Source organism: Camelus dromedarius, chromosome 9 (assembly GCF_036321535.1).
Source record: "Camelus dromedarius isolate mCamDro1 chromosome 9, mCamDro1.pat, whole genome shotgun sequence".
NCBI classification, from domain to species: Eukaryota; Metazoa; Chordata; class Mammalia; order Artiodactyla; family Camelidae; genus Camelus; species Camelus dromedarius.
Window position 1 is genome coordinate 14,887,975 of NC_087444.1, and position 10,500 is coordinate 14,898,474.

Genomic DNA, 10,500 nt, shown 5'->3' on the forward strand with positions numbered 1-10,500 from the left:
ACAGGGGTCAGCAAAACACACAGGCAAACACCCCTGCCCCTCACCTGCCTTTCCAGAGGCTACAGGAGATAACCAGCAAGGAAGTCCAGAGAATCTCAGCAGGCCTTTCCTGGGCTTCATGTGCTGCCAGGGCCACTTCAGAAGTGTCGTATCTGTGGAACAACATTCACTTTGGATTCAGAGCCAGAAAACTTAGGCCATTGGCTTAGGCTTCTTATTGCTTAGCTGTGTGAACTTGGGCAAGTATTTAATCTCTCTGAACCTCAGGTTTCTCTTCATCTTTAGAACTGGTTTAAGAATACAAGCCAGGTATACCTGCTCTGAGATTCAAATGCAGGAACAAACCCCAAAGTACCTTCTGGACTCCCAAAGTCTGTGCCCAAGTAAAGTGCTGGTGCTGTCCCTGCCAGCTGGTCCCATGGTGCCCAGGCCACACACAGCTCCCCTCTGGGCAGGCACAGGGGACCCAGAATGCTACCAGGGCCTGGCTGTTCTCAGCAGAAGGTGGCAGAGCCAGGCACTTTCTGCTGGGATGAGGATTCAGATACTTTGTCGCTCAAGGATTTCTGGCTGGAGGGAGGAGGCAGGTAGAAGACTGAGGGGAAAGTGGCCCTGGGATGTAGCGGGTGCTTGTTAGTGGGCAGGGTCAGGAACACTGGCTTTGAGTATGCAAGCAGAAGGGCCCAGCCAAACCCCAAACCATTATCCGGCCAGAGCCAGGAAAGTGAATCAGAGGCGACCAGGAAGAAGCCTGAGGTTAACCTCATGCAAACTGCAGGCCATGGCAAGGAAGGGGTGTGGGGTACTGAGGTCTAGGCAGGGCCTAGGTAGTGTCTGACGACCCCCTGAATGAAGAACTAAAGTCATTAGTGGGTGGGCAGTGACTGGGCAGCCTGAGGCTCAGGTCAACTGCAGGGTGGGCCTGGGAAAAGAGCCCACATTTCCCAGTAAGCCCCCACTCCACCCCAGCCCCCAGTGAAGGCCCCCTCTACCACTGCAGCACTTTTGTCCCCTGGTTTCTCAAGCCAGTTTCTGGGAAGGGGGATGACCAGGCTCTGCTGTCCTAAATGCTGGGACTGCTGAGGGAGCAAGGTGGACCACGCCAGCCTGGAAAGCCACCTGGCAAACTGACAGAACCAAAGAGAGTCTCATTCCTGAAGCTCTGCAGGGGCTGTGGCAACTGTGGCCCCATCCCCAGTCTGGCACCACAGGAAAGCCCACAGGTTGACCCCCTACCCCTGCCTACGATGTCTGGGACAGACTCAAAGAGGCCTCATGATCAGAATACACTGGAGGTGCTCAATCCATGCTGGTTTTCTTGAGTTCCATGGGCATAGGCAACAAGCCCATTTTGACAGTCTAGGAGAGAGCTAGGAGAGCTTCAGGCTTGAAGGGAATTTGGCCCAAGGCATGTGTTATGTTCAGAATATTTTTCTATAGCAGCAGCAACAACAGCACCCTGGGGAAGGGGCAGAAATCTAATTTACAGAGTTGCTGCATTATGTCATCTTAAATGTCTAGTTTTAATAAGAAAAAAATACAAAGTATGTAAAAGTACAAGAAAGTATGGCCCATACACAAGGGAAGGAAGCAATAAATAGAAACTATCCCTGAGGAAGCCCAGACACTGGATTTATTAGGCAAAGACTCTAAACCAGGTATTTTAAATGTGTTCTGAGTCTAAAGGAAAACATGTCCAAAGAACCAAAGGAAAATATGAGAACAAACAGAGAATATCAACAAAGATATGGAAGCTATAAAAAAGAAATCAAATAGAAATTATGGAGTTGAAAAGTACAATAACTGAAATGAGAATTTCCCCAGAAGGAGTCAATAACAGATTTAAACATCCAGAAGAAAGAATCAGTGAATTTGAAGAAAAATTCATTGAGATTATCCAGACTGAATAACAGAAAGAATGAAGAAAAATGAACAGAGACCAACAGGACATCAGCAAGTACACCAACATATGCATAGGAGGAGTCCAAGAAGGAGAAGAGAGAGAAACAAAGTATAATAGAGGAAAACAAATCTGACTCCATATTGGATCTGTTCCTCTAGTTTTAACCACTGTGCCCTGTTTTCTAGGCTGAGTTTTGCTAGCTCTGCACCTTTTGTAAAACAATGTGGTCTTTAGCCTGAAACATACAGGAGAGCCTATTCTTGGGGCTCTGACCTTTAAGGATGTTAGTACTTCCACACTTACGTAGAGATGGCAAACTGCAAAATAGAGAATAACCTTTGTTTTGTTGGAGGTTTAGAGGGACACCATGGCCAGACCCACATGGATGGCTGCAAGAGCAAAGAATTCCTGCAACAAGAAGTTTGCAACAACCAACCCCTCCCCTGTTTTTTTGTATAAAAGGAGCCTGTATTCTGACTGGAGTAGGATGGTTCTCCAAGACATTAGTCTGCCATCTTCTCAGTCTGCCAGCTTTCCAAATAAAGTTGCTATTCCTTGCCCCAACACCTCGTCTCCTGATTTATTGGCCTGTCGTGCAGCAAGCAGAACAAGTTTGGACTCGGTAACAAAAGGAGTATAAAGAATATTTGAAGACATAATGTTTGAAACTTTCCAAATTTGATGAAAAACACTCATCTGCACATCCAAGAAGCTCAGCAATCATTTGAAAGGCAGAGACTTTTGAAAGCTGCAAGAGAAAAGTGACTCATACAGTACCAGGAATCCTCAATAAGATTAAGAACTGATTTTTCATCAGAAATTATGACATCCACACATGCCAGGCTACAAAACAAGTCTCATTAAATTTAAGAGGATAGAAATTACTTTTTCTGACCATAATGATATGAAACTAGAAATTAATTACAGGAAGAAAAATTGGAAAACATGTGGAGACTAAAAAACATGATACTAAAAAAAACCAATGAGTCAATGAATAAATCAAAGAAGAAATACATACAGGCAAATGAAAATGAAAACATAACTTTCCAAAATCTATGAGATGCAGCAAAAGGAGTTCTAAGAGGGAAGTTTATAGTGATACAGGCCTATTTTAAGAAACAAGAAAAATCTCAAATAAACAACCCAACCTACCACCTAAAGGAATTAGAAAGAGAAAAACAAAGAATCATGAAGTCTAGAAGACAGTGAGATGACATAGTTAAAGAGTTGAAAGAAAAACCTGTCAACCAAGAATTTTATATACAGCAAAGCTATACTTCAAATCTGAAGGCAAAATTCCCAGATAAACAAAAGCTGAGAGGACTTGCCATTAAGAAGATCTGACCTACAAAAAATATCAAGAGTTCTTCAGGCTGAAATAAAAATATGATAGATAGTAACCTGAATTCACATGAAGAAATAAAGAGCACCAGTAAAGGTAACTACACAGGTAAATATAAAAGACAGTATAAATGTATTTTTTCTTATTTGATATAAAAGAAAACTAAACAAACAATAATTATAAATCTATGTTGATGGATAAAAAATGTAAAAAGATGTAATTTGTGATCATTACAGCATAAAGGAGGGAAAAGATTGGCATTATACAGGAGGAAAGGTTTTGTGTACCATCAAAATTAAGTTGGTGTTAATCTAAGTTGATTGTTGTAATTTAAGACGCTAATGGTACTCCCCAGGGCAACGACTAAGAAAACAATCAAAAATACATAATAAAAGAAATGACAAGGGAATTAAAATAGTATACTTGAGTATTTTTCTATAAAAGCCTTGAAGGGGCAAAACCCACAAAGGGACAAGCAAGACCTCCCAGGCAGGGCCATTGCCTTCCCGCTTTTGCGCTTCTGTAAAACGGCTTGCTTCTAGGAAAATGAAACTTACCCCTAAGATTCCATTGGTTCCCTAAAGCTCACTCCTGATCGGTCCATTTCTAACACCTTATTTGCATACAGTGCAAACTTAATCAAAACCTAAAACCCTATAAAAGCCTGTGTAAACCTATAGATGGGGTCCAGAGCTTGGAGCGTTAACCCCTTTGGGCCTGCTGGCATAATAAACCTGAGTTCTCCAACCCTCCGAGTGTTGCTTGGTCTCTGGACAGGATTCAGGTTGCTGTAACAGCCTCACCCTCCAGCTGTCAGTGAAGAACTAGAGAGCTTAACTCCCTGGGAAAGGAAGAGCTACACATTGTCCTTGCCCCTTGACTTCATGCTCTACTCATCCCTTAAGATAAAATACCCAGTGTTCCTCAGTTTCCCAAGCACTTCTTTGATAAGATCATGTTTCTTCCTCACAAAAACCCTGTTAAGGTAGGCTTCATAGTATCAGCTTTATGAATGAGGGCTTTGAGGCTCAAAGAGGTTAGGGAAGCAACCCAAGGACACCCAGCCAGTAACTATGAAAGGTGAGACTAAAACAAGTCTGTCTTACTCAGGTACAGGGCTCTTTCCTCCACAGTTCAGCTCAACACTCTGCCATCAGAGATGCTAGCTTCCTTTTCCCTCATTCCTTTTTCTAACTTTTAAACGTGGAAAACATTAAACACATACCAAAGTAAAGATACAGTAAAATGAACCTCCCTGTACCCATCACTCAGCTTGAACAATTGTGACCAGTCTTGACCTGCCCATATCTCCCAAACTATCCCCTGTCCTCCCCTCCCCCATTATTTTGAAGCAAATCCCAAATATATCTTTTCAAATGTGAAATTTTCAGTATGTGTCTTTACAAGGCAAGGATTTGTTTTTAACAACATAACTACAATACTCTTTCCACTTCTGAAAAAATTAATAATTCCTTAATCTAATCAAACACCCAAGTTAAGTGTCTCAATTTCTCTGTCTCTTAAATTTTTTTAGAGTTTGTTTGAATATGGACCCAAATATCATTTATACATTGCAATTGGTTGATATGCCTTGTAAGCCTCTTCTCATTCATAGGACTCTATGGGACCCCTTCCCCTGATCTCTTCCCCACAGTAGTTTATTTGCTGAAAAAAACTGGTTCATTTGTCCTGTAGAGTTCCTGGAATCTGGATTTTGCTGATTGCAGTGCTACAGTGTCACGAATGTGTTCCTCTGACACCCATATTTCTTATAAGTTGGATATAAGTGATATCATACATTTTTATCATTAAAACTTAGAAACAGCTTATATGTATTTGCCTATACTAGGAGAATAATTGCATAACGATGGTTAATTGGTACCATGGAATTTTATGCAGGCATTAGTAATCATACTTTACAAAGAATATTGAGGGATTGGGGAATACTTATCATGTAACATTAAGGAAAATGGCAGGAATAAAACATATATACATTATGCCATATATCTATACAGAGAAAAAAGATTAGCGGGAATCACTAATTGCAAGGAAAAACAACTATGTGAATAGAGGCTATTACCAAGGATTAGAATTATGGGGGATTTATTTTCTTTATTCTTTCTGTATTTTCAAATTCTTAATAATTCTTAATAATATGTTCATAGTTCTTTTATAACCATAAAAAATAAATTTAAATTTCTACTCCGCATGTGAAATTGTGATTTTCCTGAAGTCATCCACAGGACCACAAAATGTTACGTTCTGCAGCAAGCTAAACATGCAAAGTGGTTTGACCAATTGAACAAATTACTGGTCAGCTACAGGTTGGTCACTGGTTGTTTGATGTCTCTGAATAGGTATTTTGGTCACAAAGACCAGTTTGCTGGTCACATGGGGGTAGCAGGGATGAAGAACAGTTCATTAGGAAGGCCAGCAAGGCAGACTCTTTGGCTTAGCCGGCTTTTCCTTGGGTCTTCAGACAGCCCAGTCGCCCTGCCCTATGCCCTCCCCCAAATTACTCACCACAAGACCTCACACACACAGCGGCTTGATCCCCATAGCAGGGAGGATAACCATGGACAGCTACAGGTATCTCAACCAGTGCAGCAGCAGCACACTGTCGGAGCCATGCCTGAGGGTCCCTCCGCCTGTGCAGGTCTGACCCAGACGAAGGAAGAACTGAGAACTCCATTTCTCATTTCAACCTCTTCCTTCCTGATCTAGGTTAACCCAGATCAGTCAGCAGAACAAAGTAGACATCAGATATTTGTAAGAAAAGAAGATTTGATTTTAGTATCTCTGTGGCCTTTTTCCCACTCTGACATGCTCATCTTTTCTGAGATCAGTTTCCTCCAAAATTCATGGGCTATTTGAACTATATCAAAAGGAGAGTTTTTTTTTTTTTGTTTCCCCATTCATAAGTAATCATTTCAATTGTGTATACCATCAGATTATGGCATAGATACCACATACACACAGAGGCTGTGAGAGCCATACCACAACCCCAGTTCCATTCACACAGCTTAATCCCCGGGTAGACCCTTCAGTCGACCAGTCTTTTCCATGTTGTTCTTGCTTTTCTTTAAGTGGATGATATATTTTCTAACTATTATTTTTCTGTTTATAAAGTTAGCACAAGCCAATTATAGGTCAATGGGAAAATACAAAAGTATAAATAAAAAAATAAAAATCACTCTTAGCCACACCATTCATCAATAACCACTGCCAACATTCTGTCGTATTTCCTTTCAGTCTTTTAATAGTCTATTTATTTTATATAGTTAATATCATAATGTATATACAGTTTTACATCAATCTATACTTAATGTCATAATCATGAACCATTTCCCATATCATTACAATTTTTATAGATCTCCTTTTATTCTTTTACCTTCTAAGTTTTCCAACTTAGAATTAACCAATCCACAATTATTAACCAATCCACAATTATTAACTGAGCTTTCACTATGTACAAGACAGGTACAGTGGAGCATTCAAAGGCATGTGACTATAATGATTCTATCCACGAGAGGATGAAGGACATAGACATGCAGAGCTTTCAGACAATGCTAGGGAGGGGTGAAAGAGACAGGATGAGTGATTAGGGGAACCATTATTTTCTGAGCTAAAAATTGGTGCAGAAGGTCTGACCAAGGTGACCTCAGGCAAGTCATTTAATTTCTCTGTGCCTCAGTTTCCTCACCTGCAGATTGGGGATGATAATAGTACCTGTCTCCAAATTGTTCTGGAAAATAACACTATGCAAGTATTTGTTGTTTTTATTATTTTGGAATACAGAACTATTTCAGAAGCTGTTGGTTGGTTGTCAAAATATTTATAATTTAGCCACATTCTAATGTAGGGATTTGGGGCAAAATATCTGAACTCTGAACTGTCCTGGGAGATACACAGTAAAGGCTACTCTTAGAGAGGCAAGAGACATAAAAAGAGACAGCGGCAGAGAAAAAGAAACAGAGAGACAGAGACAGAGAGCGTCCTTCTAGCTAATGCTCAGTGAAGAATAAACAGGAAGAAAGATCTTAAATGGCTTTAGAATCTTCCTTTAAAGTCATAACCCTTTGATTTAAAAGTTCAAATACTGAGGTAGAGGAACCACACCTGACACACAGCCTCACCAGACCTGAACTCCATTCCCAGAGGCTGCCCAGTGTGAGGCACACGGCTGGGCCAAGAAGGCACCCGATTCACCTCTGTGGAGCTGGAAGGAACAAAACAGAAAGAGAAGACAAATACAACTTCTAACCTAATTATTTCCCTCTTTATTTCTAACCAGGAAACAAACCCTGAGCTGGGACTTCTGTTCCAGCGCAAACATTCTCCATCAATTTTTCAGCACAATGTAATCTGATATGGAAATATTAGCAGAGGTCCAAATAGAACATACTTTAAACAGCATTTGATTTTTGGCTCACAATAACAGATCATCTCTCCCAGAAACTATTCACTTCATCCTTCTCATGATTTGACAATGAGTAATCTCATTAAAAAAAATTTTTTTTTACTTAGTAGCATTTTTTTTAAAGAAAATGCTAACAAAGACCAACCCCTAACTCTGTGCCTGTTGTTGACATAGGACTGATGGTGGGATGAGCCTCAAGTGAAGTCACACAACTGGGTTTAACTCTGGACACCTTAATGAGAAGGCGGGACCCTCTCTAAGGTGAAGGTGGTGGAAGCAAGGAAGCCCAAGAAAATATGCAGATTAAGAAGGTTTGTGGAAAGACCAGGATTCAGCCCTATAATATGATTTACAGGTTATAAAACAATTTTGCATGTATTTTATCACTTGGTCCTCACTATATCTGGTGAGCAGCTCTTTTTATGATTTACACAGAAGGAAGTGAACCCAAAGAGGTTAAGTCACTGGTCCAGTGTAATGACAATCCAGGGCTTTTACGCCAAGTTCCTCCCTGCTGGACTGTAAATTCCTTGAGGACAAGAACTTTGCTGTACTTCTCTTCAGATCCCATCAATTTCAACATACGAACTAGCTCAGAACAGATCCTCAATAAATGTTTGCTTAGTGAATGAATGTGTATGACCTTGGACAATCTTTTCACTACTCCACACCTGAGAGTGCTAGGAAGATGGCCTTAACGGTCCTTCCCAATTTGGAGGAATCATTGGCAACACCTCTCAGAATTCTCCTGACACCTGTGTGCACTGCATGTCAGTGGGGCAAAAGTCAGAGCATCCTTTCTATTCTGTGCCCCTTATTTCACTCAACAGTATCCTATTGCTGCTGTATCAGATTACTGCAAACTTAGTGGCTTCAAATAATACAAATTTATTCTCTTACAGTTCTGGAGGTCAGAAATGAGATTCATTGGGTTAAAATTAAGGTATCATCAGGACTGGTTCCTTCTGGAGACTCTGAAGGGAGAATCCCCTTCTTGGCCTTTTTCACCTTCTAGAGGCCACTTGCATTCCCTGGCTTGTGGGCCCTTCCTTCATCTTCAAATTACATCACTCCAAGCTCTGTTTCCATTATCACATCACCACCTTCTCTTCTGCAGTCAAATCTCCCTCTGCCTCTCTCTTCTAAGGACACATCTGATTACATTTAGGGCCCATCTGGATAAGCAACATGGGGAGTAGGATTTGGATATCTTTATGAGACATTATTTGGCCTACCAAGATTATCATTACACTTAGAATTTACCTTTTCATTGTATATTTGCCTGTCTTTCTCGTGGACAGTGAGCAGCTTGAAAGCAAGGATTCTACCTCATTTACCTCTATACTCTCAGTTCCCAGTGTGGTGCCTCACATACAGTAGTTGTTTTATAAATAAGTATACGAATAAATAACCCCATATCTACAGATTACCTCTGTCTTAAGGACCATCACAGTACAACATTCCAATGAAATCTAAATCTAACTTCAAAAAAGCCGTAAGAGATGAAACAGTCTTTAGCAAAATTCTCTTGGAGCCATAGAAGAGGAGGATATTATACAGCAAATCTTCCTAAAAATGCCCCAGAGACGTTTCTCCCTCTCCTCCAGGCCCCTGCATGCAGTCTCTCCACTTGCCTGCCCATCCACTATCCCAGCAGCCAAATCTGTAATTGTTCCCAGGGAAAATACATGAGCATCAGGATTTAATTTTGACACTACTCGCTCTCAACCAATGGCCAGGCAATCAAGAGGGGAAGAAAAAAAACTATCCACTTCCTAAATTCTTGGGTGTGTTCCTGGGTCTGTCTGCCACACAGCAGGGTCTGGGAGACATCCATGGTCTAGTCCCCAGTGGTCCCATTTGGACACATGTAGGACTAGCCCTCTCTCACAAGAAGCAATTCCAAGGGAACTGCCTCCAGCCAGGGCCTCTAGGCTGACTCCAACGAGGAATCAGGGGAAGGGAGAAACCTGCCTGAGAGCCCATCTGGCCCGAAGTCTCAGGGACGTTCCACCTCCTCCAGCCAGCCCCGCATCTCCAATGTGAACACGTTGAAGGCCTTCCTTCTTCCTCCTCCCAAATTAATGGCACCAACAAAAAAAAAAATGAATCTGGGTGAATTCTCACTTGGTTCAGTAACTCTCAGCTATAAATTCCTTATACTCGGACGTGATCCATTCCTTTCTGATTCTCCAAGCTGTGCCTGCAGGCACTTTACTATTTGGGCAAGTCACCCCAAGTGCATAAAAATGACAAGAGTTCCAGTCCGGGAGCTTTATGTGCTTTGTTGCATCTAATCCTCACAGCAACCTGATGAGGTAGGGACTATTGTTATCACACATTTTTCCCAGGGGGAAAGTGAGCCACAGTGAGCTTAAGTGACTTGCTCAGGGTCACTCAGCTAATAAGTGGCAGAGTCAGAATTCAAATCCAGGCATTCTGGCACTGTTAGGCAAACATCTCAGCTTCCTGATTACTTGGATGGTGAGTTAGACAAATAAACTGCAGCTGCTCTCCATCTTGCCATGCCTTCTAACTAGGGCTTTCAAGCATCCTGCCTCAGGCAGAGGGCTCCGGGTCCACAGGGAATTCCCTAACATTGGACCCTTCCTCTGGAGTTTTCACACCCTCCGGCCTGCCACGCCTGTAGCCTCTGAAGGCAGCTCCCAGGCCCAGGGCTCCCTGTGAAGTTCTCCAGTTTCCAGGAGCTTGGGCCTCTGAGATGGTTTATTGCTTCCTCCTCAGTGGGTGCTCAGCCTCTGAACTGATCAGACTTGACTATCTGACCACTTCTCCTCTGCAGGACAAGTGTGTATATTAGGCCAAGTTAATAGT